Genomic DNA, 22,352 nt, shown 5'->3' on the forward strand with positions numbered 1-22,352 from the left:
TTCGTATCTCAAGGACCTTTTTTAAAAATATAATTTATTGATCATGCTATTACAGTTGTCCCATTTCCCCCCTTTATTCCCCTCTGCCCTGCACATCCCCTCCCACCCACATTCCCCCCCTTTAGTTCATGTCCATGAGTCATACATGTAAGTTCTTTGGCTTCTGTATTTCCTATACTGTTCTTAACATCCCCCTGTCTATTTTGTACCTACCATTTATGCTACTTATTCTTTGTACCTTTCCCCCCTTTCTCTCCCTCCCACTCCCCCGCTGGTAACCCTCCATGTGATCTCCATTTCTGTGATTCTATGCCTGTTTTAGTTGTTTGCTTACTTTGTTTTTGTTTTTGTGTTTTCTAGGTTCAGTTGTTGATAGTTGTGAGTTTGTTGTCATTTTACTGTTCATAGTCTTGATCTTCTTTTTCTTAGATAAGTCCCTTTAACATTTCATATAATAAGGGCTTGGTGATGATGAACTCCTTTAACTTGACCTTATCTGAGAAGCACTTTATCTATCCTTCCATTCTCCTTGATAGCTTTACTGGATAGAATAATCTTGGGTGTAGGTCCTTGCCTTTCATAAATTGGAATATTTCTTTCCAGCCCCTTCTTGCCTGAAAGGTTTCTTTTGAGAAATCAGCTGACAATTTTATGGGCACTCCCTTGTAGGTAACTGTCTCCTTCCCTCTTGCTGCTTCTAAGATTCTCTCCTTATCTTAATCTTGGGTAATGTAATGGTAATGTGCCTTGGAGTGTGCTTCCTTGGGTCCAACTTCTTTGGAACTCTCTGAGCTTCCTGGACTTCCTGGAAGTCTATTTCCTTTGCCAGATTGGGGAAGTTCTCCATTATTTGTTCAAATAAGTTTTCAAATTCTTGCTCTTCCTCTTCTCCTTCTGGCACCCCTATGATTTGGATGTTGGAACATTTAAAGATGTCCTAAGCCTGTCCTCATTTTTTTGAATTCTTGTTTCTTCATTCTGTTTTGGTTGAATGTTTCTTTCTTCCTTCTTGTGCATACCATTGATTTGAGTCCGGTTCCCTTCCCATCACTGTTAATTCCCTGTACATTTTCCTTTATTTCACTTAGCATAGCCTTTATTTTTCCCTCTAATTTGCGACCATATTCAACCAATTCTGCAAGCATCCTGATTACCAGTGTTTTGAACTGTGCATCTGATCCTGTTATACAGTAGGGGCGAAGCCTTAGGTGTTCACCAGGGCAGGGCAACCCATATCACTGCCCTGTGATGCTGTATGTTGCGGGGGGGGCAAGGTCTGGGAGGGAAGAATGGTGCTTGCTCCACTCTGTGGGCTTTCAGTCACTTCCACTGCTACCCACAAGCAAATTGGGCTTTTCTGGTGCTGATTCCCAGGTGGATGGGCTTCTATATGTTCTAGGACCCTATTGGTCCCTCCAGTGAACTTTCTTGTGAGGCTGAGAGTTTTTCCCGCTGCTGCCTCAAACCCCACAGGTTTTTTCAGTCAGAGGTTTAAGGCCTTATTTCTCTGAGCTGGAACCCTGAGTTGTGCAGTCTGTTCTGCTCCCCAGTTGTTCCTCCCAGTTTATCTGCACACGAATGTGGGACCATCCAGTGCACACTGGGTGTTTTGCTGGGTCTGCCAGCTGCCGCTTTGCTGCAAGTCCTCTCTGTCCCAGCTGCCGGTCTGCATGAATGTTTCTTCTTTAACTCCTTGGTTGTTGGACTTCCATACAGTTTGGTTTTCTGTCAGTTCTGGTTGTTTTTTGTTTTTAAATTTGTTGTTCTTTTGGTTGTGTGAGGAGGCACAGTGTGTCTACCTGAACCTTCATCTTGGCTGGAAGTCCTTATGGACCTTTTTAATTTAGATTCATTTGCCCGTAATAATGCCAGTCGATAGTCTGAACTACATATTCCACAGCTTTCTTGATTCATAGATACATATATACATAGCATTAGACTATTTCCTAGTGAAGGTCCTCACTCTCTATCTTTAACTGACAAGAGTGATTTGAACAAATGGACAAATTGGATTATTTTCAAATGAACAAGTGTTTGAAGATGTTTAAATTTTTTGGACTCTACTGTTGACTTAGCATGTCATAGATAGAATAAAAGTTAAATTTTTACCTGGTTTCTTCTCAATCATAAATTTGGATTAATGATGTCTGAATTAATTGGTGAAACCTGTGCCAGATGCTGCGTGCAGTTTTTTTATTTAGATGGCATTTTGATGAATTATGTCTCTTGGCTGGCCATTTTATTTCTTAGGTGCTAAGCATTTAAGGGTCCTTAGTCCTCTCAGCACTGTATTTCTAAGAAGTATTGAAATTAATGTTCAAGATGTTACTCTATAGTTATATGAATTGTTACACTGAATGTTAACATGATAAAATAACCAAACTTACTTAATTCAGATTTAATTTCTAATCTCTTCTGCTTTTTGCCCATCACCCAAGTTTTGATAAAATAAAAAGATAAGCCCATTTAAATGGCACTGCGATGAGGCCTGGAATACATACATTGCAGAAGGAATGTTAGTGGTGATCTTGTAAAAAGCAAAGCGGAGTGAATTCCTGGGGCTGTGCTGAAGCATCTCTGATGGAAACCTGTGTGCCAGCCATCTGAAGCAAGGACTGAAAGAAGGAAGTTCCTGGGCTCTGGCAGGGAATTTATCCCCAAGTGTCTTCTAGTACTTTGATGTTGATTTGGGGGAGGGAAGAGGAGACACAACTATAAAGAAGAGTGCAGTGAGACCAGGGTGTGGATTTGTGTGGTTATTTTTGGTTGGTAATGATAATACTTCTATCATAGGAACGTTGAGGACTCTAGTATCTTATATGACAGGCTCTTCAAAGAGAGTAAATGTGAACAATTTCTCTGTAGCAAGTTGAGTGAAACTGAAACCAAAATATCAACTTTTTTAAAATTTAGAATGTGTTTTGTTCTAAAAATTTGAAAGCAGAAGAAACCTTACAGGCAAGAAGGGGCTGGAAGGAAATATTCAAAGTCATGAAAGGCAAGGACCTACACCCAAGATTGCTCTATCCAGCAAAGCTTTCATTTAGAATGGAAGCGCAGATAAAGTGCTTCCCAGATAAGGTCAAGTTAAAGGAGTTCATCATCACTAAGCCCTTATTATATGAAATGTTAAAGGGACTTATCTAAGAAATTGAACATCAAAAACTATGAACAGTAAAAACTATGAACAACAAACTTACAACCATCAACAACCGAACCTAAAAAAACAAAAACAAAGTAAGCAAACAACTAGAACAGGCACAGAATCACAGAAATGGAGATCACATGGAGGGTTATCAACAGAGAGAGGGAGAGGGGGAAAACAAAGGATTTTGATATAGCCTGGGTGGGTAGGGTGTCTTAGGGAAGGCTACCCTGATCTCTAAAAGATGAGTAGGCACTAACTAGACATTAGGAAGGGCATTCCACTTTGACGGATCAGGGTGTGCAAACACTACAGCAAGAAGGAATGTACTGCATTTGAAGAACTGAAATTAGGCCAATGGGATTAGAGGTACAAAGAATAAACATGAAGTGAGGTTAGTGGGGTCAGACCATGGAAGTCCTTGTCAGCCATAGTCTTTGGCATTGGGTCTTTGTTTCTTGGTTGGTATTTTTATCTATTAAACATTTTGCTCTGGCTGGTGTGGCTTAGTGGATTGAGCACCAGCCTGTGAACCAAAGGGTCAGTGGTTCGATTCCCAGTTGGGGCACATGCCTGGGTTGCAGACTGGGTCCCCAGTAGGAGGTGCACAAGAGGCAACCACACGTTGATATTTCTCTCCCTCTCTTTCTCTCTCCATTCCCTTCTCTCTGAAAATTAGTAAATTTCCCTGTCTGGTGTGGTTCAGTGGATTGAGCACCAGCCTATGAACCAAGGGGTCACAGGTTCAATTCCCAGTCAGGGTACATGCCTGGATTGCAGGCCAGGTCCCTGGTAGAGGGCACGTGAGAAGCAACAATACATTGATCTTTCTCTCCCTCTGTCTTTCTCCCTGTCTTCCCCTCTGTCTAAAAATAAAATAGATAAAATCTTTTAAAAATGTTAAGTTAGTAAATAAAATCTGTAAATAAGTAAACATTTTATTGTGGAAAATTTCAAAAATACATGGAAGATAGTATAATAAACTCAGTGTACTCATCTTCCACCTTTAATCAGTAGTTGGCCAATCTTATTTCATCTGTATTTTCACTCATATGATTATACTTGTGCTTTTAAAATGAATGGAACCAAGATGGCGGCATAAGCAGACAAGGCTCGCCTCTTTGCACAACCACATCAAAACTACAACTAAAATATAGGATGACCATCACTCAGGAACATCAGAAATCAAGCTGAATGGAAATCTGACAACTACAGTATTAAAGAAACCATGTCCATCCATACTGGTAGTAGGGGTACAGACCCAGAACGGGCTGATCCGACACACCATGTGGATAAAAATTTGGGAGGGATATCTCAGGAGTGAGGAACCCCAGCCCCACACGAGACCCCTCAGCCCAGGATTCCAGTGCCAGGAAGATAAGTCCCCACAACTTCTAGCTGCAAAAACCAGCAGGGATTGAGTCGGTGGAAGAAACTGCTGGAGCCCTAAGCAGTTCCCCTTAAAGAACCCACGCACTACTCAGACTCACTCCCTCTAAGCTCTAGCACCAGGATAGCAGCTTGAAAGGCACCAGTAGTATACATGGAGAAACTGAAGTGCCTGGCATCAATGTGAGCAGAGGCCATTGTCCCTTTGCTAAACCTTCCCCCAACAGAGCCAGTAAGCTGGTGCTGTATCTAAGACTCATCCACATGACTAATACTTTTTGAATTGCCTCGGAGATCCCCAGAGGCTCTTCCCCACCCAAGCTGCTTTTGCATAAGAACGGTTCGCCTTGGCTCATAAATCCTATCAAACAAGCAACAGCTGGCTTCAGTGAGCCATACTGCCAGCCAGATTAGATTCACAGCTTGGCTTCACCTGGGAATCTCCAAGCCCAGCACAAGTATCAGCCATCTCAGATTGTTTTACTCCTTAGGCAGGGTGCCCTGGGCAAAACACAAGTGGGGGTTGACCTTGGCCCACACCACCTAGGAAACCCCAAGGCCAGCCTACCCAGTGGATACCTACAGACCATGTTAGAGCACCACCACCCTGCCCCTGTACAACTGATCTTCCATGGAGGGCAGAGGTTCATGGTCAGTGGTCATAGCCAATCCCTGCAACTGACTAGCCTGGGTAAATCCCTCCCATTGATCTGCAAACAGCAACCAAGGATCAACTACAAGAGGAAAGTGTACTCAGCCCACATGGAGGGAAAACCTTGAGTACCCAGCTTGGGTGATAGGGGAGGCTGTGCCACTGGTCCCTACAGGACACCTACTACATTAGGCCACACTACCACGACACAGAGTCAAAGCAGCTCTACCTAAGACATATAAACAAACAGGGATGCTGGCAAAATGAGGAGACAAAGAAACATGGGCCAAATGAAAGAGTGGATCAAAACTGCAGAAAAAGAGCTAAACAAAATGGAGGTAAGCAATCTATCAGATGGCAGAGTTCGAAACACTGGTTATAAGGATGCTCAAGGAACTTAGTGAGGACCTCAACAGCATAAAAAAGACCCAGTGAGAAATGAAGGCTACACTAATTGAAATAAAGAACAATTTACAGGGAATCAACAGTAGAATAAATGAAGGCGAGAATCAAATCAATGATATGGAATGTAATGAAGCAAAAAAGAACCAATCAGAACAACAGGGAGAAAAAAAGAATTCAAAAAAGTAATGATAGTGTAAGCAGCCTGTGGGACAGGTTGATCCAACCTTCGCATCATAGAGGTGCCGGAAGGAGAAGAACAAGAACAAGAAACTGGAAATCTATTTGAGAAAATAATGAAAAAAACCCCAAAAACCTTCCCTAATTGGGTGAAGGAAATAGACATGCAAATCCAGGAAGCATACAGTGTCCCAAACAAAATGGATGCAAAGAGGCCTACTCCAAGGCACATCATAATTAAAAGGCCAAAGGTTAAAGATAAAGATAGAATCTTAAAAACATCAAGAGAAAAGCAGTTAGTTATGTATAAGGTGGTTCCCTTGTAATAAGACTGTCAGCTGATTTCTTAACAGAGACTTTGCAGGCTAGAAGGAATTGGCAAGAAATATTCAAAGTCATGAAAAGCAGAGACCTACAGCCAAGATTGCTGTACCCTGGAAAGATGTTATTTAGAATGAAGGCAGATAAAGAGCTTCCCAGACAAGAAAAAAATAAATGAATTCATCATCACCAAACCATTATTGTATGAAATGTTAAAGGGGCTTATTTAAGAAAAAGAAGATTAAAACCATGAACTATAATATGATATATATATCAACAACTGAATCTAAAAAACAAACTAAGCAAACAAGGAGAACGGAAACCGAATCATGGATACAGAGAGTGTTTTGATGGTTGCCAGATGGGAGACAGTAGGAGGAGAAGAGGGGAAGAAGTGATGGGATTAAGAGGTACAAACAGGTTGTTACAGAATAGCCAAGAGGAGGTAAAGTACAGTACAGCAAATGGATTAGCCAAAGAATTTACACACATGACCCACGGACATGAATAATGAGGTAGTGGGTGCTAGGTGAAAGGGGCAAAGGGATAAAAATTCAGACAATTATAATAGCATAATTCAGAAAATACAATTTTTTAAAAAAGATGAATTGCTTTAATCTATTGGCTTTTCTCAAAGAGGCCTTTCTTGATTCTCTGATTTAGCTTTCCAAGTTATACCCTGTCATATCATGCTCCTTCATTTTCTTTCTGGCACCTATTATTGTCTGATATTACCTTACTCACCTCTTATGTGACTCCCCTCCTTAACACTGACTCCATGAAAGCAGTGGTCTTGACCTCTGTCTTGCTTAACAGTGTAGCCCTAGTTCCTAGATAAGAGTCAGGCACATACACATTATGAAGAAACTGTTTTGGAATGACTAAATGAATGTTGGTATATAAATATATTCTACCTTTCATTAGAATAGATAATTCACATTGTACAATTTAGTTTAAAATAATCACATAAGAAAAGTGCTTTCTTTGTCAGCAAATAAATTGTTTGGTACCTAATGTATATTAAAATGACATTGAAATGCAGAATGGTTTACAAATTAGACAAAACTTGCTTATATAATATGTTTAGAATGTTTACCTTTGAATTTTTAAAAAAACTGGTTTATTTCATATTTTTAGGATAGTTTTGTTTCAGAACGATGAAAGACGAGATTTCAGGATTCTTTTTGTAATTACCTTTCAGTAAATAACATTGAAGGTACGAGTAACTTTTAATTCGCACTAATAAAAAGTCAAGATGATCTTCACCATATATTATGTTATATACAGTAATTTTGATCTGTTGAAATGCAACTTGCAGATGTTGTAGAAATCATTTTGAAGGAAATTTGTAGAGTTATATTTATGTTCCTTGTAGATTTATATTTCTATACTAAGTGTTCCTTCTGTATCCTGTAATCAAGTAATGGTCCATTATAGATTATGGCATAATAATCATTTGCCTTGAGACAAAGGATTGGTAGGATTTATGTATTGATTCCCTGTTGTTTAGATTAAGAAACTGTCATTAGCAGTTTATTTAGAAAATGTTATTAGTAAATCTACAAGTATTTAAAATGCAAATACTTTTTGAAAAGTTTCTGCAGAAGGGAAACAACATGTTGAGCTGCTGTTGAAAATATTTGGAATGATGTAGTTATTTCAGTGTTAAAGAATAAAAGGATTGTGTTTCTTTTTAATTTTTATTTTAAACCTCATTGATGATATGTTTAATGATTTTAGAGACACAGAGGGTCAGGGGGACAGAGACAGACAGGCAGGCAGGCAGACATTGATCAGTTGCCTCCCATTTACTTCCCAGCTGGGGATTGAACCCACAACCTAGGCATGTACCCTGACTGGGAATGGAGTCCGCAACCTTTTGGTGTCCTGGAGGACGCTCCAACCAACTGAGCAGCCTGGCCAGGACAGGGTTCAGCTTCTAGATGAGAGCAAAACCTTAGTAAGTTCATTTTAATTCAGTTATGTTTTTGTAGCAATTGACAAGTACAGTGTCAGAACTATTACTGTTTCCTGTACCAGTCTTGTTTTCTGATGTTTTATAATCATCTAAAACATGTTTCTTAATTCTTGATGTCCCACAGAAGTAAATAAAGCAGAATTATAATATACTAGTTTGACAGCCGAAACAAGGTGTGGTCAAGTTTAGTCTTGAGAGCTTTGACTCAGTCTGGTTGGTTAGCAAGTAACAGTTAGCAAGTAGCACCCTTGTTCAGCTTCCCTAGGATGAAGCTGAGAACCGGTATTGGGAGAGCACTGGGAGTCTCTGCCCCATTTCTCTTCTTGGTATCCTTCCTGCTTTCCTTAGGCTGCCCCACAGTTACACCCACCCACAAATCAAACATGGGGAGTAAAGTTCCTTTTGATGGGAGAAAGGAGTGCAGGCTGAGTGAAGATGAATGGTGGGAGTGAAAATTCACTGTCAAGATGGATTTACAAGGTTACAGGGCTGTGGCAGAATCAGTGCTGGGTCCTGAAAGCATGATTAATTCCATTGTGAGGATGATTGATAGGGGGTAGGAATAATTGTTAAGGGGTAGGAGTAATTTTTCTGGCATTTTAAAAGATTGATAGCTGGACTAATTTTGAACTGGACATGTGAAAGTTATAAATGCGCAATTACTAAAAATACTTATCAGACTCTCACCTAGCTGTTATTAATACATCTATTTTGGGCCCTCTTTTCCCACTGCCAAGACTTTCTCATCTCCTACAACTGCTGAGTATGCTTCTGACCCTTAAACGACAAGCTTGCTTCCTTCACTCCTTTTAATGGGCTAAGCTTAAAATGCAGTTCTTTTTCAACATTGTGGGTGGGTGAGTGTGGAGTTAAGTCTGCCCTTTGTGTTTTTATTTTCCTTTGATTATTTGCTACTTTTACTAATTTATTTTTTATAGCTACCTTCCTCTAGAGGAAGTGAAGAAAGGCCAATACTTAAAATTTGCAAAGGGACCCGAATAACCCTTTATCCTTCTTGAGGCTGCGTATGTGGATCTGGAGGACTTCCAGGCTCTGCTGGCTTAGAACTGACTGAACCTTGGTATGGCTGCTAGTGTGTAATGCAGCCTCACAGTTCATAAACTGTTACAAACATTTGTCAACGTTAGGTTACCCAGAAAAGTAGAGAGGAAGATAGTATTCTTGCTAGTTTGCGTGTTGTGATTAATTATTACTTTATATGCTGAACATTTTTTTTCAAATTTAAACATGTGCTATAGAACTGAGCTGTAATGAGTGTAATTTGCTCTTTATTCGGATGCACACTCTCAGGACTCTCATTATGAGTGTTAGCTAGTAATGGTAGATAGTGCTACAGCAATGAGCTGACGTCAAGGGTATGGTGAAAAGAACTTGGTGTTAATTCAGTCTGTAGTCAGGTCTGAGTTATCCTCTCTAAACCACAGATTCTTCAAGTGTAAATAGAAATACATCCACTAACATCATCTAATTTCTACGGTATTGTGAGAATTGTGTTAGATTTTGTGTGTGCGTGTGTGTATGCATGCCTAGCACTTGCAGCATTCTGTATATCCAGTACCTTTTAAAAATATTTTAACACTTTGAAAAGTAGACTTTTTAAAAAAGATTTTGTTTATTTTTAGAGAGAGAGGAAGGGAGGGGGAGAGAGAGAGGAAGAGAAACAGCAATGCATGGTTGCCTCTCGCACACCCCCTACAGGGGACCTGGCCCGCAACCCAGCCCTGTATCCTGACGGGGAATTGAACCGGCGACCCTTTGGTTCACAGGTTGGCACTCAGTTCACTGAGCCACACCAGCCAGGGCTAGACTTTATTTTTTAAAAGCAGTTTTAAGCTCACAGCAAAATTGAGTGGAAAGTACAGAGAGAGGCCATATATCCTCTGCCCCCACACTATCAGCATCCTCCACTAAAGTGGTACATGTGTTGTAGTCAGTAACCCCACACTGGCACATCATTGTCACCCAAAGTTCACAGTTTACAGTGGGGTTCACTCTTGGTATTGTACATTTTATGGATTGTACACTATACAAATATATAGTGACTGAATCCACCATTATAATATCATACAGAATAGTTTCATTGCCCTAAAAATCCTTTGTACTCTGTGCCTTTTCATCCCTCTCTGTCTACAAACCTCTGGCAACCACTGACTTTTTTACTATCAGTATATTTTTGCCTTTTCCAGAATGTCTTATGCCATATGGTTGGAATCATTGGCCTCTTTCACTTAGTGATATACATTTAAGATCCCTCTCTGCATGTCTTTTCATGGCTTAATATCTCATTCTTTTTAAACACTGAACAATCCAATTTCTGAACATACCACAGTTTATCCATTCACCTACTGAAGGACACATTGGTTGCTTCTAATTTTGGCATTTAGGAATCAAGTTGCTATGTTTATATGCAGGTTTTTGTGTGGACATAAATTTGCAGCCCCTTTTGGCAACTACTGAGGAGCACAATTGCTGGATCTTAGGGTGAAAGTATGTTGTTAATTTTGTAAGAAACCACCGAGCTGTCCTCCCTAGTGGCTGTATCATTTTGCACTCCCACCAACAATGAATGAAAGTTCCTGTCGCTCCACATCCTCCCCAGCATTTGACAGTGTCAGTGCTCTGGATTTTGGACTTTCTGATAGATGTTTACTGGTGTCTCATTTTTGTTTTAATTTTCATTTCCCTAGTGACACTCAGGCTGAGTGTCTCTTCACATGCATGTTTGTCATCTGTATGTCTGCTTTGGTGAGGTGTCTTTTCAAATCAAGTGCTCATTTTCTTATTGTGAGTTTTAAGAGTTCTTCATAAGTCCTTTGTCAGATGTGTCTTAAAAAAGTTTTTTTTCAATTGCAGTTGGCATTCAGTATCCACATGGGTTCTTCTTTATATCCTTAGTTATAGGGGTTCTGTTCAGCTAGTCTTCGGGTGATTCTGAAGGATGGTGGTTCTGTAATTTACTTGTCATTTTAATTTGGTTGTGGGAAGAGGTGAACACAGCATTTACCTACAATGGCCATCTTTACCAGAACTCCCAGATGTATCTTTTGCAAATATTTTCTCTAGTCTGTCACTCACCTTCTCATTCTCGTGATATCCAATACATCTTTACTTAGTTTCTGGCAGAAGGAGTCTAGTTGTTTGAGTTTTCTGGAGGATTGCAAGAAAGGAAGGAAAGAAAAAACTGGGAGTTTAGTATTTCCCATTCTTACTGACCAGGCATTCTGTCTTCCTTTAGAAGTTAGATAATTATTAGGACATTTTTGTAAAGATTTTGTTTATTTATTTTTAGAGAGAAGGGAAGGGAAGGAGAAAGAGAGGGAGAGAAACATCCACGGAAGAGAAACATTGGTTGCCTACCCTACACCCCCAACAGGGGACCTGGCCCGCAACCCAGGCATGTGCCCTGGCTGGGAATTGAACTGGCAATCTTTTGATCCACAGGCTGACTCTCAGTCCCCTGAGCCACACCAGCCAGGGCAGGACATTTTTAAAGCTAGTTTTAACACTTTACACCCACTAGGATGGCTATAATAAAACAATGGAAAATAACATATTAGTGAGGATGTAGAGAAATTGAATACCTTGTGTATTGCTAGTGGAAATGTCAAATGGTTCAATCACTGTGGAAACAGTTTGGTGATTCCACTTCTAGATATATAGCCAAAAGAATTGAAAATAGGTACTCAAACAGATATTTGTGTATATACAAATGTTTAGTACTATTCCCAATAGCCGCAGATAAAAACAACCAAATATCCGTCAATGAATGAATAGATAACCAAATTGTAATTTATATATACAATGGACTATTATTAACTATCTAAAAGAATGAAGTACCTGTACATGCTACGGTATGGTGAATCTCAGAAACATGCCAAGTGAGAGAAGCCAGACCTTTTGGTTATACATCGTATGATTCCATTTATATGAAATACTCAAAACAGATGAATTTGTAGATGAAGAAAGCTGATTGAGGGTTATCAGGGGATGGAGGTGGGGTCCAGGATGAGGAGTAAAAGTATTCTCTTAAAAGTTTTCCTTTTAGAGTGGTCTGTTAAATGGCAAATTATAATTCATTTATAATTTCATGGATAAAAAAGGCCTTGTTTTTTTCCCCTTTTTTTATCTTAATGTATGATGGTCTTTATTTACAACTTTATGGGCAAAAAAGAAGAGGGATTAAGTTTGTAAAACAGTCTATCACAGGGCATTGCAGTTGACCCTGACAGACTAAAGAACTCTCCTTTTAAATGGCTGTCTAATTGCCCAAAGACATACAACACTTACTCTTCCTTTATGAAGTACAGTTCTCATATATTAGGCAGTCTTTTAAACATAAATACAAAAGAAATGAAATCACCCATTAAAAATTGCATTAAATGAAGGGTATTTTAAATTTAAATTTACATTGTCCTTGTAGTAACACATGCCCAGTGAAAATCAAAAGCTGGAAAAGCAGTTAACCCTTCCTACTTGAGTAGATAGACAGTTACAACAATCATTTTTACAACAATCAATCAAAAGGCTTTGCTTTCTACATCCTTTATTGGATGGGTGTTACAAGGCCATTTTACTCTCCAAATGTTTTGAAATACAATTGAAAGACAAATAAAGTATTAAATTGTTGAAATAAAAGTTTAGTCCTGGCTGGTGTAGCTCTGGTTTGAGCTCCAGCCTGTGAACTGAAAGGTCACCAGTTTGATTCCCAGTCAGGGCACATGCCTGGGCTGTAGGCCAGGTCCCCAGTTAGGGGTGTGCAAGAGGCAACTGATTGATGTTTCTCTCTCTCTTTCTTCTTCCTTTCCCCTCTTTCTAAAAATAAATAAATAACATCTTTTAAATAAAAGTTTAAGAAGCACTACAAAAATGGGGCCAAATTAATTGTTTAGTAATGATGCTTTTCTACCATATGGCAGAATAATTTTTGCTTTGTTCTCTTAATAGTTCAAAAAAAGGAAATGTCAGGAATAATTTGTAATATTTATTTTCTTTAAGGAAAGGATTTATGAGATCCTGAATTAAAAATATATGAAACACACCAGCTAAAAATTTTAAAAGATCAGTGGGAAAGATGTTCTAAAAATGGACAGTTGTCCACAAAATCTAGATCTTTAAGGTTTAGCTTTTAAAAATAAAGGGAAAATGTGATACAACTGATGGCTTTTTTAGTGACTGATAGAAGAACACATGTAAGTAGTCTAGAAATAGACTTCTTGACATTACCTTTTAACATGCATTTATAGAGCAAATTCTCATATGTAGGGAATTTGAGTGGTAATAATGACTGTCTTTAAAATGTGTTTTGTAGAAGATTCACAATTGTTCTGCATTTGGTTATTTACAATGTTTAATGGGCTCTTAAAATTAAATATTTTTGGATAATACATTTACATTGTTTAAAATTCAAAAGGCAGGGGTGGGATATAGTGAGAATTCTCCTTCCCACACTTGTCCCCCTGGTCACTCAGTTTCCTCCCAGTCCTCTATAGACAACCAGCATTATCAGTTTCTTACGACTGCAGTAACAGATGTTTGATTATATAATGTTTATTTATATTAATGTTCTGCAGAGTTGGAATAATGAAAATATCTTGGTCTATAATGAACCATCTTCCTCCATAGTTACTTCTGTTTATTCTTAGTCCTTAAAGCAATGGATTGTTTTCAAGTAAAGAACTCTTAGCCAGGCAGAAATTCTTGATCTGATTTAATGCAGTTACTACCTAGTTTTTTCTGTGATTTCTAGTGATACTCTCCATCTTAAATAGACTAAAAGTGTAATTTGTAATAAAAGTTGGACAAATTTAATTCAGTTAGGAACAAAAAAAATGCGAAATAGTACTTGAAATCACATTATTTTCCTTATAGAAATTATCTTTCCATCTTAATTTTCTCCCATATGATTAAATATTGGCTTATTCCTGTGCACCGTATATGTTTGGCCCCTTTTTGTTCTCATCTTTGTAAGAATTATAAGCTGGAATCACACATGGATGGTCAGAATGGCAAAAGAACAGATGTTTGTGGCTGGCCTGCCCTCTGCTTACTGCTCTCCTGGCCCCATCATAAGGCAGTATTTCTTGTACATCTGCTTGTGGCTTTAGCCATAGTGTAATCCATCGTGATTTATAATATGTTGATGTAAGGTTAAAGTTTCTTTTTTATTTTAAAAATGACCCTCCCTCCCTCCCTCCCTCCCTCCCTCCCTTCCTTCCTTCCTTCCTTTCTTCCTTCCTAACATTTTTTGAAAAATTTTATTCACTTTTGGAGAGAGGGAAAGGGAGGGAGTAAATCATTGATGGGAGAGAGAAACATCGATGGGCTGCCTTTCACACATGCCCCAACAGGAGACGGAACCCACAACCGAGACATATGCCCAACCAGGAATAAAACTAGTGACCTTTCACCTTGTGGGATGACACCCAACCAACTGAGCCACACTACTCAGGGCTATTTATCTTGTTTAGAGAGAGGGGAAGGGAAGAGAAAGAGAGGGAAAGAAATATCATCAATCAATTGCCTCTTGCATGCACCCCAACCAAAGACCAAACCCCCAATCCAGGCATGTGCCTCCACCAGGAATTGAACCAGTGACCTTTCTCTTTGCAGGATAACACCCAGCCAACTGAGCCACACTAGTAAGGGAAAATTAATTTCCTCTTCATCACTTGATCGTGCTTATGTATGGAATGACTATTATTTTAGTAGTAACCTATAAAAATTTGGTGTTCTTTGAAGTAATAAATACTTTTTTTGAAAAGAATATTTAGGAGCCTTATTATAACAGTAACTAAAAAGATAAAACAGTAACTATAACAGTAACTAACAGTAACAGGCGACTGAAAAATGTGTAAGATCTATGCAATAAAAACTTTAAAAATGTTACTGAGAGGACTGAGTAAAAAAAATGTACCATATTATTAGGTAGGAAGGTTCAACATCATAAGATACCAGTTCTTACTAACTCTATAAATTCAACTTGACTCTTGTGAAATTGTGAGTTGTTTTCTGTAGACCACTCAAGCAATTTCTAAAGCTCAACTGGCGCCCTGACTGATGTGACTCAGTGGGTTGGACGTCATTTCACAAACTAAAAGGTAGCTGATTAGATTCCCCGTCAGGGCACATACCTGGGCTGCTGGCCAGGTCCTTAGCTGGGGGCATGCAAGAGACAGCCAGTTGATGTTTCTCTCCCTCTCTTTCTCCTTCCCTTCCCCTCTCGCTAAAAACAAATAAAATCTTTTTACAATTAAAAAATATGGATGGGTAAGCAAACATAGAAAAATAGTCTGTAAATTGTGAAAAAGAAGAGGGAAGGGTTGGAGTGGTGATGTGTTGTGCAGTTAAACCATGTTGCAAAGCTATGACACCTAAAATAGAATGCTAGTAAACTGGGTCATCAGTAGACAAATTAATAGAACAGACTAGACAGTCAAGAAAGACATCAATGCATATAGGAATAACTGGCAGGCGATATAGAAAAAAATAAAGCTGGATTCTTTTTTCATGTTTATACCAGAATAATTTGCATTGCAGATAGGGAGTATAAACATTTGAAAACACACCCTGGCTGGTGTAGCTCAGTGAATTGAGCACAGGCCTGCAAACCAAAAGGTTGCTGGTTCAATTTACAATCAGGGCACATGCCTGGGTTGTGGGCCAGGTCTGTAGTAGGGGGTACATGAGAGACAACCATTCATTGCTGTTTCTCTCCCTCTCTTTCTCCCTCCCTTCCTCTCTTAAAAATTAAAAAACAAAACAAAACAACCATGTTAAAAAAAAAAACACAACACCATGGTATCATAATCAATACCTGAAAAAGTTTATATAGTAAAGACAGAAAAATGACTTGCGTAAAACTAAACTCATGGTATTACCCTCCAAACCTGCTCTTCCCCTTGTCTTCCCATTTTATCCATTTGCTCAGGCCTAGGAACTGGAGTCATCCTTGATGTCCTTCTTTTTCTCATAGTCCACATCAGGAATTCTGTTGGCTCTGCCTTTGAAAGTAGAGTTGGTATGTTATCACTTCTTACTACCTCCGCTTTTACCTCTTTTTTTTTTTTAAGATTTTATTTATTTTTTTATTTTTAGAGAGGGAAGAGAGGGAGAAAGAGAGAGAGAGAGAAACATCCATGTGTGGTTGCTGGGGGCCGTGGCCTGCAACCCAGGCATGTGGCCTGACTGGGAATCGAATCTGCGACACTTTGGTTCGCAGCCTGCGCTCAATCCACTGAGCTACGCCAGCCAGGGCTACTTTTACCTCTTTAACCATCTTCACTTATCTCCCTGGATTATTATAGATCCTCCTAACTGAACTCCTGTTTCCATCCTTGTTCCACCTTGCAGACTGTTCTCTACACTGCACCTCTGTAACTGAAAAATGTTGGCTCAGAACCCCTTGAGGGTGCTCTTCACCTTGGGATAACAGTTCTGTTAGATTGAACTGTGATAGCTGTCATATTAGTGTGTATTTTTTAAAAATATAAAAATTGGTGAATTTAAAAATTTTAGAGAGGGAAGGGAGGGAGGGAGAGAGAGAGAGAGAGGAACATCATTGTGCGGTTGCTGGGGGTTATGGCCTGCAACCCAGGCATGTACCCTGGCTGGGAATCGAACCTGGGACACTTTGGTTCCCAGCCCACGCTCAATCCACTGAGCTACACTAGCCAGGGAATTTAAAAAATTTTTCAATATATTTTATTGATTATGCTATTACGGTTGTCCCATTTTCCATCCTTTATTCCCCTCTGTCCTGCACACTCCCTCCCATCCACATAGCGCGCCCCCCGCTTTAGTTCATGTCCATGGGTCATACGTAGAAGTTCTTTGGTTTCTACATTTCCTATAGAATTCTTAACCTCCCCCAGTCTATATTGTACGTACTATTTATGCTTCTTATTCCCTGTACCTTTTCCCTCTTTCTCCCCCTTCCCATACCCTGCTGATAACCCTCCATGTGATCTCCATTTCTGTGACTCTGTTCCTGTTCTAGTTGTTTGCTTAGTTTGTTTTTGTGTTTGTGTTTTCTAGGTTCAGTTGTTGATAGTTGTGTTTGTTGTGATTTTACTGTTCATATTCTTGATCTTCTTTTTCTTAGATAAGTCCCTTTAACATTTCATAGAATAAGGGCTTGGTGATGATGAACTCCTTTAACTTGACCTTATCTGAGAAGCACTTTATCTGTCCTTCCATTCTCCTTGATAGCTTTGCTGGATAGAGTAATCTTGGATGTAGGTCCTTGCCTTTCATGACTTGGAATACTTCTTTCCAGCCCCTTCTTACCTGCAAGGTTTCTTTAGAGAAATCAGCTGAGAGTCTAATGGGTACTCCTTTGTAGGTAACTGTCTCCTTTTCTCTTGCTGCTTTTAAGATTCTCTCCTAATCTTTAATCTTGGATAATGTGATGATGATGTGCCTTGGTGTGTGCTTCCTTGGGTCCAACTCCTTTGGAACTCTCTGAACTTCCTAGAAGTCTGTTTCCTTTGCCAGATTGAGGAAGTTTTCCTTCATTATGTTTTCAGATAAATTTCCAATTTCTTGCTCTTCCTCTTCTCCTTGTGGCACCCCTACGATTCAGATATTGAAATGTGTAAAGTTGTTCTGGGGGTTTCTAAGCCTCTCTTCATTTTTTTTTTTTTGAATTCTTATTTCTTTGTTCTGTTCTTGTTGACTTTTAATTTCTTTTTTTCTGGTCCAAACTGTTGATTTGAGTCCTGGTTTCCTTCCTATCACTGTTGGGTCCCTATACATTTTTCTTCATTTCACTTTGCATAGCCCTCAGTTTTTCCTCTGTTTTGTGACCATACTAAATCAATTCTGTGAGTCTCCTGATGAGTAGTTTTTTGAACTGTGCATCTCTTCATTGCTTAGTTGTATTTTTTCTGGAGTTTTAATCTGTTCTTTCATTTGAGCCATTTTTTTTTGTCTTGGTGCACCTATTACATTGTGAGGGGCATAGCCTTAGGTACACCAGGGCAGGGCAACCCACGACTCTACGTGTGGTGTTATATGTGGGGGAGGGTTCCAGAAGGGAACAGTGCTGCTTGTTCAGCTCTTTGCCTGCTTTCAGTCACTTTCACCACTACCCACAAGCAAATTGGGCCCTTCTGGTGCTGATTCCTGGGTGGGTGGGTTTGTGTACATTCTAGGACCCTGTGGGTCTCTCCAGCAACCTCTCCTGTGAGGCTGGGAATTTTTTCAGTCAGAGATTTGGAGGCTTTATTTCCCCGTGCTCACACCCTGGGTTGTGTGTTCTTTCTTGCTCCCCAGTTGTTCTTTCTGGTTTATCTGCACGGAAATGTGGGACCACCTGCTCAACCAGCCACAGCGCAGCCCAGTCTGCCAGCTGCCGCCTTGCCCCAAGTCCTCTCTGCCCCTCCTACCAGGCTGGATGAATGTTTCTTCTTTAACTCCTTGGTTGCCGGACTTCCATACACTTTGATTTTCTGTCAGTCCTGGTTTTTTGTTTTTAAATTTGTTGTCCTCCTTTTGATTGTACGAGGAGGCACAGTGTGTATGCCTACGCCTCCACCTTGGCTGGAAGTCCTCCATAATTGGTGGATTTTTATGTAGCCATTTAATATTGAAGATGGAAGAAAATACACAACATTTCTAGCATATTATGCTTTATTATTTCAGGAAAAGTAAAAACGCAACTGAAATTGCAAAAAGATTTGGGCAGGATATAGAGAAGGTGCTATGGCTAATCAAATATGTCAGAAGTGGTTTGGGAAGCTTTGTGCTGGAGGTTCCTTGCCGGATGTAGCTCCACAGTCCAGTTGACCAGTGAAGTAGATAGTAATCAAATCAAGACGTTAAGTAAGAACAATCAACATTATACCATGCAGGAATAGCACACATACTCAAAATATCCAAATCAATGAAGTTATTGGTGAAAATGAAAAATGTGTTTGTTATTTTATGGAAAAAACCTTACAGGTTTTTTGGCCAACCCATGGCCAAACCATATGGACTTTTTGGCTAAAACCACGGAATGAAAGGTTGATGGTGAGTTCTATAATGGATAGATCATGTGACAACACTTGAAACCAAAATTTCAGCTTCTCTTCACTAAGTGTTGCCAGATCTTACATATCTCACAGTGTGATGCTATAGGAGGTAGGTAGCTACTTTCAGTGAAGTTTTCTTGCCAAAACTCAAATGCAGACCTGATTAGGTAGGCTTCCAGATATTGACCTGGATACAGGAAATATGGGAGGATAAAGGAAGAAGTTGAATATTACCATAAAAGAAGGCATTAGGAAAATAAATGGCTTGAAAACAAAGGGCCAGGAGAGGGAACTGTTTTATTTTTTATTTTTTTACTTTTAGATATAGGGGAAGAGAAGGAGAGAGAGAGGGAGAGAAATATCAGTTGGTCTCTTGCAACTCCCCCATCCAGGAACCTGGCCCACAACCCAGGCATGTGTCCTGACCAGGAATGTACCTGATGACCTCCCAGTTTGCAGGACAACTTCCAACTCACTGAGTCCCAGCAGTCAGGGCAGGGGAAGGAACTGTTTCAGACTAAGGAACTATTTTAGATTGGGTGTCATATCAGCTAAATGCAATGTTTGGACCTGATTTTAATCTTCATATAAATAAAACAGTTGTAAAATAGTGTTTATGAAACAGTTGGAGAAATATGAATATGACCTCTTTATTAGATTATTAAAAGGAATTAATAATTTTGATAGTTATTAATGATGAGATTGTGGTATTTTTTTAAAGTTCCTATCTTTTAGTGATACATAACTGAAGTATTTAGTGGTGACATATATTGGTATCTTGGATTTGCTTTAACATACTCTGGGAATGGGGTATAGGTAGATAAAACACATTAAGTGAAATGTTAATAAAGACTTGGAAGCTGAGTAATGAACACTTGGATATTTATTATATTTTCTCTCTACTTTTGTATAACTTTGAAATTTCCTAAAGAAGTTTTAAAAATACCAAATGGTCCTTTTTTTAAAAAAGAGGAGGCTCTTCAGTATGTACTGATGAAATGATCTTTAAAATTTAAGTGGAAAGTAAGGTAGAGCAGTGCATATGATGGGTTACTATTGGGGTTAACAAAGAGGAAAGAAAAAGAAGTGTACTCATGTATGCTGGAATATCTCGGGAAGTCTTCATAAGAAGACAATGGTAGGAGACAAGGCTTGTGCGGTATGTACTGTTGAAAAAATAGATTCTCAAAAAAGTAGAAGTGGGAACCATAATTCTAGATACATCCACCTGTGTATACATAGAACAATAGAATGTGAATGCTGATGAGCTTTTAGAGATTATTTGGACCACCTCATTTTAAAACTGGGAAAGCTAAAGTCTAGAGAGAGAGTTTTTCTTTTTTCTTCCCTGTTGTATGAGTGATTGGGATAAAAGGCAGAACTGTAACCCAAGTCTCCTGACTGTCCTTCTCTTTAAAGTAGACAGCATACAGCTATGGTTTCAACTTTGACATCTTAAATTAGATTGAAATGTGATTAATGTGTTGATGCTACTTTGCGGACACAATACCTGCCTTTTTATAGTGTATTCCTATTGTTCTAAGACTGTGCGGGGGTGGGGTGAATACTGTAGTTTTATGGGTGTCAGGAATGCTGTTGGTGGTGGCTTTGTTTTAATGACCTCTGGAAACTTGAATGTTCTAAATATTTCATTCACTCCATTTGGCTTTCAGAAATGTGCTAAGCTATAATGCTTGGCATTCTTGGTCAGTTACAAAAGTCTTATGTGCTTATTCTAAAATATTCAAGCTTACACAGGTTTTAAAGTGAAATGTCTGCTCCTCAGCCCCGCCAGTTGCACTGTACAGAAACAATCATTGTTTCTTGGTTGAATGCTTTCAAGTGGACACTTAAATTGAGGTTTTGAAGTTCCTGTCATGTTCAGAGAGTATAGGAAGCCTAACTTCTCCTGTAGGTACCTCAAACTGTTTTTTTCTTTTTCATATGATCCCCTCCTGTATTTATCTCTTGAGAAATGGGTATCTCTTGTCCACCTGTTGACCCCAGTAAGATGCCATAGCCTCTGCATCCCCTTTGAGACACCCTCGTCTCTGATTAGTTACCTGTTCCTGTCAACTATTTTCTAAATATGACTTGAGTCCACTTGCTGCTCCCCATCTCCAGGGATACTGATTATATCCAGATCCCTTATCCTCTTTAACTGACCTGTTCATCCACCTCCAGTTCATCACTCATTCAGCCTCCAGATGCAGGCTTCTGAAACACAAGTAAGATTGATGATTTCCTCCCCCAAACCAGGGAGGATTCTCAGGTGCCACAACTCTGTAGTGCACTCACCATATGAACTTTTTATACTGGTCCCAGTCAAATTTAGCAGCCTCCTTCATCATGCACCCCACACCATATCAAACTACCTGAGTTTCTCAGCACCTCCTTTGCAATTGCAGTGTCCATTGCCTGGAACACCTCTTCTTTCTGGGCTCACTAAATTCCTCCTCTAGGCCCAGCTAAACTGTTCCCTCCTGAAAGTGTTCTGGGACCCTCTCAGAATCTTATTTCTTCCATAATGGTTCTTATCAACATGAAGTTGTGGCTGCTCAGGCCCTTCATTAGATCAAGGGTTGGAAAATTTTTTTACAAAGGACCAGGTAGTAGACATTTTTGGCTTTGTGGACCACATGATCTCTGTCAAAATTGCTCAGCTTTGCCATTGTAGCTTGAAAGCAATCATATACTGCAGGTAAATGAATGAGTGTAGCTATGTTTCAATAAACTTTATGGACACTGAAATTTTGAATTTCATATAAATTTATATGTCAAAATACTTGTCTTTTGATTTTTTTCAGCATTTTGAAAGACTATTCCTGGGGCATGGGCCATACAAAAACAGGTGGTATGCTAGATTTGGCCTATGGGCCAGGTTTCAGGCCTTGCAATAGAGGGCAGGCTGTTCAAGGGTAGGCTTTATATATTTTTGTGCATCTCTGCTCCCCACACTCACCCCCATGCTTCAATTCATTTCTAAAGCAAATAATGACTGGACAGCAGTTGTTTATGGAATAACTGCTCAAGTAAGGAATTACCTATACATGGTAGTTTCCAGACAAATGTGAAAAATAGACGAGCTTCTTATTGCAAATGAGTATTCATTATATATATATTTATAAATGTTTTCAGAAAAGAAAATGTAAGAAGGTCCTGTCTGTGTATAAGACAAAGAGAAATACCCCTCTGTGTATAAGACAACTCTGCCAGGAAAGAGCTAATAAATAAGTAAATACTCTCTGCATG

General features: G+C 39.3%; 1 protein-coding gene across 1 annotated transcript in view; it reads left to right on the plus strand.

Moving 5' to 3' along the window:
- LOC123816046 (diphosphoinositol polyphosphate phosphohydrolase 1) overlaps window positions 1–22,352 on the plus strand; it is a 116,450-nt gene that overhangs the window by 38,427 nt on the left and 55,671 nt on the right. The window lies entirely within an intron of this gene.

This window comes from Phyllostomus hastatus, unplaced genomic scaffold, assembly GCF_019186645.2.
Source record: "Phyllostomus hastatus isolate PE091 unplaced genomic scaffold, TTU_PhHast_1.1 phas_contig_1048, whole genome shotgun sequence".
Taxonomy (NCBI): Eukaryota; Metazoa; Chordata; class Mammalia; order Chiroptera; family Phyllostomidae; genus Phyllostomus; species Phyllostomus hastatus.